This window comes from Colobus angolensis, unplaced genomic scaffold (assembly GCF_000951035.1).
Source record: "Colobus angolensis palliatus isolate OR3802 unplaced genomic scaffold, Cang.pa_1.0 Scaffold206, whole genome shotgun sequence".
Lineage (NCBI taxonomy): Eukaryota > Metazoa > Chordata > Mammalia > Primates > Cercopithecidae > Colobus > Colobus angolensis.
In genome coordinates this window covers 1,002,139-1,010,539 of record NW_012115222.1, presented here as the reverse complement: position 1 = coordinate 1,010,539, position 8,401 = coordinate 1,002,139, and the positions used below count along the sequence as shown (strand labels likewise).

At 38.4% G+C, this 8,401-nt stretch overlaps 1 pseudogene across 1 annotated transcript; it reads left to right on the top strand.

Annotated features, from left to right (window-relative positions):
• Nucleotides 1-2,688: 2,688 nt before the first annotated feature.
• LOC105511874 lies at nucleotides 2,689-4,134 on the top strand (annotated as a pseudogene). The gene has a single exon (XR_001001784.1). The product of XR_001001784.1 is annotated as a 28S ribosomal protein S5, mitochondrial pseudogene (transcript).
• Nucleotides 4,135-8,401: the final 4,267 nt, after the last annotated feature.

The window sequence follows — 8,401 nt, the reverse complement described above, 5'->3', positions numbered from 1 at the left end:
AAAAAAAAAAAAAGAAAAGAAAGAAAAAGAAAATGTGGTGCATATACACAACAGAATATTCAGCCATGAAAAAGAAAATTCTGCCATTTGTGACAACATAAATGAACCTAGAGGACATTATGCTAAGCAAAATAAACCAGACACAGAAAGATATGTACAGCATAGACTCACTTATATGTTTGATATGGTTTGGATCTCTGTCCCTGCCCAAATCTTATGTTGAACTGTAATCCCCAATGCTGGCGGTGGAGCCTGGTGGGAGGTGACTGGATCTTGGGCGTAGATCCTTCAAGAATGGTTTAGCACCATCCCCTTGGTGCTGTTCTAATAGTGAGTTCTTGTGAGATCTGGTTGTTTAAAAGTGTGTAGCACCTCCCCATTCTCTGTCCTGTGCCTGCACCTGCTTTGCCTTCTGCCATGAGTAAAAGCTTTCTGAGGCCTCCCCGAAAGCAGAAGCTGCTATGATTCCTGTACAGCCTGCAGAACCATGAGCCAATTAAACCACTTTTCTTTATAAATTACCTAGTCTCAGGTATTTCTTTATGGCAGTGTGAGATCAGCCTAATACAATGTGGAATCTAAACTAGTTAAACTCATAGAAACAGAGAGTAGAATGGTATTTATCCAGGGAGATGTTTGTCAAAGGGTACAATCTTTCAGCTATAAGCTGAATAAGTTCTGGGGATCTCAAGTACAGTCTGGTGACTACAGTTAGTAATACTATGTTGTTTACTGGAAATTTGCTAAGAGATTGCAAGTATTCTTACCACAAATACACACATGCAGTCATAACTGTTAGGGTGATGGATGTGTTAATTAACTCCATTATAGTAATCATTTCACAATGTGTATATATCTCAAGTTATCACATTCACATCTTGTAATATATGTAGATAAATTTTATTTTTTATTTTACCTCAATAAAGCTGGGGAGTGGATAAAATAGATGAAATAAGACAACAAATCAGTTATATCATTGGTGACCCATCTAAATCCTGGTTGGGTTTTGTTGTTGTTATTTTTATTGTTGTTGTTGTTTTAATGAGGCAAGGGAAAGTAGGAAGAAAAGGAAGGTAGAAAGGAAATGCAGAGATCCCACTGAGATGGGGTTTCTATACATGAGTTTGAGGACCTCTGGGCTCAAGAAGCAACTGGGTCCAGGGCAAGAATACAGCAGTTGTGCAGGATACCACATGCTTCCCATCATGTGTTAAGGATACTTTGCGCTCTATCCAAACCATAGTCTTCTACATTATAACACAAAATTGTCAGTTTGTTTTAAAAGATCATGGGTCACAGCATTGCCAAGTGACCTTCTGAGGTCTCCTGATATTTACATAAGTAGGATCTCATTTATGGTATATTTTCTTTTTCTAAGATTATAAAAAATGATAATTATTATTAGAAGCTGTATTAGTTTCCTAGGACTTTGATAACAAAATACTACAAACTGGGTGACTTAGAACAACAGAAAGGTATCACCTCACAGTTCTCGACATCAAAAGTCTGAAATAAAGATGTCAGCAGGTCCAAGCTCCTTCTGAAAGCTACAGGGAAGTCCTTCACAGCTTCTGGTGTTTGCTGGCAATCTTTGATGTTCTTGGCTTGTAGCAGCATAATTCCATCCTCTGCCTTCATTATCACATTGCATTCTCAATGTGTGTCTCCGTGTCTTCATATGGCTGTCTTCTCATAAAGACACCAGTCATATTGGATTAAGGGCCTGCCCTACTCCAGTATGACCTCATCCTAATTATATTTGCAACAGCCTTATTGCCAAATAAGTTCACATTCTGAGGTGTTATGGGTTAGGTCTTCAACATATCTTTTGGGAGGGCACAGTTCAACCCATCACAACATCTGACTAGATTATTTAGGGTTTTTAAAATACACAAAATCTAAATTTTTACAGAATTCATTCATTAACCTCTGTAGGCTAAGGTAACTTTTTATAAAGCTATTTCACTTCCAGTGCTGTTTGCAAAAGACTCAAAGGCAAAGTGAATCCCTATGTTAACAAAGGAAATTCTTAGCTAAAATACTATATCCTTGAGACTACTTTTCTATAATTTATATTCTTTTCATTTAAAGCAAAAGAGAAAATGGGGGGATTTTTCTTTCATCCAGTCCAAAATGTCAGAAACTTCTTTTCTGGTTACTTTTCACCAAATTGTAGTTGAGAGTTCATCTTAAAACTTTCAGTCTTGTTGTTAGAGAGAAGAATGTCTTTAGGGAATATGAAAAAGTCTCCATCTGAATTAGTGTGAAACATTAGAACCTAAAAAGACAGACCCCAAAAAACTGTAATTTTTTAAAGTTTTTTTTGTTTTTGTAATTCTTATGACAATGTGAGCCAGAAAGACCTTGAGGACATAAAATATTATTCCTCAAGGTTTTTTATTGGAAATATGACCCACATTGTTTTCTATGCTAACGAATGAAATTCTATCCTTCAATCTATTGAACTAAAAAGAGTATTCCTATCAAGGATCTAAGGTCACAAAACCAAAGAGAAAGAAGTTTAGAGTTGTTTCTCCTTTCGTATACACTTATACTAAAAATATTTAAGATTAAAGATATAAATAAGTAGGTAAATATCAAAAGTCCAAATGTTATTTTACTTTGCCACAACTACTCTAACAGAATAACAGGTTTAAAGCACAACAGAAGCGCTGCTCGGGCTCCAGCATGGTGACGGCGGTGCGCACTGTGGGTTGTCTCCCTGTGCTGTGCAGCGGGACGGCGGGTCATTTACTGGGGAGGCAGCTTTCCCTAAACACCTTACCAACAGCTTCCATTTTGGCATGGAAGACCTCTCTCAACAATGGTCCTTTTCATCAATGGGAACCAGAGACACCCGTCCTTAGGCCAGCTTGAGCCATGTGCTGCAGACACAATGCTGTTATTTCTTCCCCCAGTCACCTGATGCACCCAGTATAGAGCATACAGTTTCTTTACTATATTGACTGCAGTTGAGCTGTGGAAAGGTACTTTGACAGGGACTGGTGCTGGAGCAAGAAAAGGAAGAGGCAAAAGAACTAAAAAGAAGAAAGGAAAGGATCTGAACAGGGGTCTGATCATTGGTGAAGGGCGTTACTGTTTTCTGTGGCCTGATCTGAATGTCCCTCTTATGAAAAACGGAGCAGTGCAGACCATTGCCCAAAGAAGCAAGGAAGAGCGGGAGAAGGTGGAGGCGGACATGATCCAGCAGTGAGAAGAATGGGGCCTAAAGAGGAAGATGAAGGTTAAACGGGAGCCAGGATGGAGTGGAAACTCATGGAGAGGCGTCAGTCTTGCCCTGCCTGACCCTGGTCCCAGTGGAGAAACACATGAGGATTTTGATACCAGGATACTTGAGGTAAGAAATGTTTTCAATATGACAGCGGAAAGAGGGAAGAAAGAAATCGGTCCATGTCCTGGTGGCTGTGGGGAACGGAAAAGGAGCTGCAGGTTTTGCTGTTGGGAAAACCACTGAAAGGGTGGACGCTTTTAGGAAAGCGAAGAACAGAGCAGTTCACTATCTGCATTATATAGAACAATATGAAGACCATACAATATTCCACGATATTTCATTAAGATTTAAAAGGACACATATCAAGATGAAGAAACAACCCAAAGGTTATGGCCTTTACTGTCACAGGGCCATCATCACCATCTGCAGGCTCACTGGCATCAACGACATGTATGCCAAGGTCTCTGGGTCCGTCAGTAGGCTCAGCCTCACCTGGGGCCTCTTCCGTGGGCTCTCCAGAGAGAAAACCCATCAACAGCTGGCTGTTAAGAAGGGCCTCCATGCTGTAGAAATCCAGGAATGTGGCCCTCTGCCCATCCTGGTTGCCTTCTCCCAGGGGGCCTTGAGTAAGGATCCGGAGACAAATGATGAGGTTCCAGACATCAAACTGGACTGGGAAGACGTGAAGACTGCGCAGGGAGAGAAGCGCTCTGTGCAGCCTGGTTTAAAGAGAGCCGCCACGTAACCTCCCTGGCCTTGTGCAGCCAGTGCCTGTGCTGCCCCGCACCTAGGAAAGACTCAGCCCGTCACAGCTTGGGGTGTTGCCTTGGTTTTTTTGTTTTGTTTTGTTTTTAGGAAAGTTTAATCTTTAAACTGTTTAGAAATGAATAATTATAGCTTTCGTTTATTGAGCACATGGTATATGCCAATGTGTTAGGACCTTTACATAAGTAGTCAATACAAGACGACTTTAAATATTCATCCAAAATAGCAAAAGTAAATGAATTAGGGAGACAGGGCTAATAGTCTGACCCAATCAGTAATAATATGCACAACAATAATTGCTATAATTATTATAGCTAATATATATTAACTCATTTGTCCAAAGTAAATGTGATTAACTTCATTTTACAGAGCAGTTAAGTAACTTGACTACCTTGAGGAGCTGCCAAACTGTTTTCCACAGTGGAAACAGAAGCTTGGCTACTATTGGGAATGTTAAATGGTGACTAATTTTACACCATTGTAATTTTGACTTGTATTTCCCTGATGGATGATAATGTTGAACATCTTTTCATATGCTTATTGGCTATTTATATATGTTTTTTGTAGAAATGTCTATTCAGAGCTTTTGCCCATTTAAAAAGTTTTTTTTTTTTTTTTGGTCATTATTGAGTTCCTTATAGTTTCTAGGTATAAGCCCCCTATCAGATATGCGCTTTACAAAAGTTTTTACTCATTCTGTGGAATATATATGCTTTTTAAATTTCTTTGCATACTTTTTCTGCCCCACCCACGTCCTCTTTCTGGGGCATTGATGACAAATGTTAAATCTTTTATTATTATATCGTGAGTCTCTGAGGCTCTGTTTATTTTTTTTTTTTCAGTCTGTTTTCTCTCTGTTGCTCAGTTTAGGTAATTTCTGTTGTTTTATCTTCAGGATAACTGGTTATTTTCTCTTTTGTTTCCATTCTGCTCTTGAACCATCCATGCAGTACTTTAACTTTGGCTATCATCGTATATTTCAGTTAAAATTTCCATTTGATTTCTTTTTTATGTCTCTTGTTTCTTTGCTGAGGTTTCCTATTTGCTGAGACTTTTTTTTAATGGCTTCAAGAGTGTTTACAATTACTCACTGAAGCATTTTTATGGTGGCTACTTTAAAATCCTTGTCATCAGTTGGGTGTGATGACTCATGCCTAGAATCCCAGCATTTTGTGTGACTGAGGCAGGAGGACTGCTTCAGTACAGAAGTTTGAGACCAGCCTGGGCAACAAAGTGAGACCTCATCTCTACAAAAAATATAAGTAAATTTAAAAGTTAGCCAGGGTAATGGTGGTGTGCACCTGTAGTCCCAGCTACATAGGTGGCTGAAGTGGGAGGATCATTTGATCACAGGAGGTTGAGGCTACAGTAAGGCTTGTTCACACCACCCCAGCCTGGGCGGCAGAGTAAGACCTTGTCTCAAAAAAAAAAAAAAAAAAAAAAAAAAAAAAAAAAAAATTCTTGTTATAAAGTTTCAATATCTCTGTCATCTTAGTGTTGACATCCCTTGATGTTTTTTCTCATTCAAGTTTACAATTGCCTGGTTCTTGTTATGATGAGTGACTTTGGTTGTATCCTGGACATCTTCACTGTTATGTTATGAAACTCTGGGAGTTATTTAAATCTCTCAGCATGCTTCCTTTGATGGTGCTCGTGTGGGGCACTGCCTCGTTACTGCCTGGTGAGGATGGAAATCCAGGATCCCTAATGTGACTCTACCCGAGACCTCCACTGATGCCTTTCTGCTGGAAGTAGGCAGAGCACCCTAATGACACCACAGGATAGGGAGAAGGCCATGTTAGGCTGGATGATGAAAGTTCTCAGCCTGTGACATTATCTGGTGAGAGTGGGGCTCCTTTTTTTTTTTTTAACCCCCTGTGGTATTTTGCTAGAGTAAGGTAGTTATTTCCTAAAAGTTACCTGTCTTGTTAGTTTACCTCCTTTCCTTAAATATCTAACAAATATCAAGACAATGAACTTTAAGCAACAAAGGACAATGATCCTTTGGAGAGGGGAAGCAAAATTATCTGTACTTACTATCTGGAGAAAGTCTATGGCTCCAGGAAGTGTTACCCCATCAGGACCTGGTGATCTCCTGGAGTTAAGGTGCAGTTGGGCAGTCGAGTTGGCTAGAGTTCACAAGGGAGAATGCCTTTGAGGAGAGAGCTGCACAGCAGGAGAACTAAGATCTGCAGAGAGTTTTCATCAAATATTCAGTTCCACACTAACAGTGTCTGTCTGTGAAGAAACTCACCCAAAAGAATTAGAGGGAACAGTGTTTGGAGCTGAAAATAGTGCCTGTTTTCAATAGTCACAGCGGAAAACCTTGTAATCTAGGTGGCATTGGAAGAGAACTAAGATTCCCTACTAGTAGAAAAATTAACTCTATATAAAAACTACCCCTGGGCCCAACTCACAAAGCTTAAAAGCAAGACCAAACTGGAACACAACTATTTCCAAGTAACTTAATTGTGTTCCAGAATGCTTAAGAATACAGGAATACAAAAAGTATACCCAATAAAGTAAAATATACAATACTTGGCATCTAATAAATCACTAGGTATGCAAAGAAACATGAAAATGAAGCTCATAATGAAGGGAAAAATCAGTTAATCAAAACTGACCCAGGAATGGCACAATGACAATCAGTAGACAAGGACATTAAAGCAAGTATTATGACTGTATTCCATATGTTCAAAAAGCTAGAGAGAAAAACATACTAAGTAGAGGCATGGAAGATACAAAACACCAACTGCACCTCTAGAGATGAAAACTACAATATCTGATGAAAAACACTGGATGGGGTTAACAGCAGATTGGGCATCTCAGAAGACTATATGAAAGAATTTGAAGATAGCAACTTAAAAATAAACAGGAAAAAGATGAAAGAAGAGATGGTAGGAGAAATTAGGCATTAGAGAACTATGGGACAACTTCGGGAGTCAAATATATAGTAATTGGAGTCCCTGGAGAAAGGAAGTATAAAAAAAATTTGAAGAAATAATAGCTGAATTGATGACAACTACTGAGACCCAAGAGATACAATGAACTGTATCAATCAAATTTCAACTAGCAATAAAGAGGAAATTCTAGAAGTGAGGAAGAGAGAGAAAGAGAAGACAGATTAGGTACAGAGGAACAAAGGTAAAGAGGATAGCAGCTTTCTTGCTGGAAACTGCAAGGTAAGAGACAGGGAACCACATCTTTAAAGTATGGAAAGAGAGACATTACCAACCTGGAATTCTTTGCCTAATGAAAATATCTTTCAAAAATGAAGGCAAAATGGAGAGTTTTCCAGACATACAATCTGAAAGAATTAATCAGCAAACCTGCCTTACAAAAGTTGTTAAAGGACGTTCTTCAAGCAGAAGAAAGATAGTAACAGATGAAAACCTGCTTCTATGCAAAGAAATGAACACTAGAAATGATAACTAGGTAGGTTATCATTATATGCATAAAGAATTTCATATGTTCTTTTATTTAGATATATTTAAAACCTAATTGACTATTTAAAGCAAAAATAATAATAACATATTGTGGTTTTCAACATGTAGAAGTAAAATATATGATAATAACCCAAAGGTGGAGAGGGGAGAAATGGAAATATGTAGTCATGTGGTTCTTACATATTTGAAGTCATGTAGTATCATATGAAGGTAGATTGGTTTAGATGTGCACTAAAAATTCACCCTAAAGGAATCACTGAAGTAACACAGTTATAGCTATTAAGCCAACAAAGAGGATAAAAATGCAATCTTAAAACTTTTTATTATTAAGTTTTAAGATTGCATTCTAAAAGAAGGCAGAAAAAGGAAAAAGGGAACAAGGAACAGGCAAAATAAATAGAAAACGAGACACAAGATAGTAGATTTAAACCAAGCCATATTCATAATCACCTAAAGTGTAAATGGTCTAAATGTGTCCATTATAACCAGTTGGTTGATGGTGGTGTTGCTTTCAACTGTGTCCTTACTGATGTTCCTGCTGCTAGATCTGTCCATTTCTGAGAGGGGTACTGATGCCTCTAACCTATAATAGTGCATTCATCTATTTCTCCTTGCAGTTTTTGCCTCATGTATTTTTTGATGCTCTATTGTTCATTAAAGATTGTTATCCAACTAGAAAAAGAAAAAAGCACAACCAGACAAACCAGAAAAATATAGAGTACCAGAGTCCTCACTTCCAGGGAAGAGCTTTAAGGCATTTCTTGGGCACCAGGAGACAATGTCCTCCTTATTCACATTGCCTCAGCCCTAGATGAGTATGGTCATGTTTGTACCTTACAGTGACACGTTGCAAATGATAGAAATTCAACTCAAACTGTCACAAGAAAAGAAGGAAAGGCTTGTAACTCTTCAAACATACTGCTAATTAAATATATCTGGACAAAATGACTAAATAATG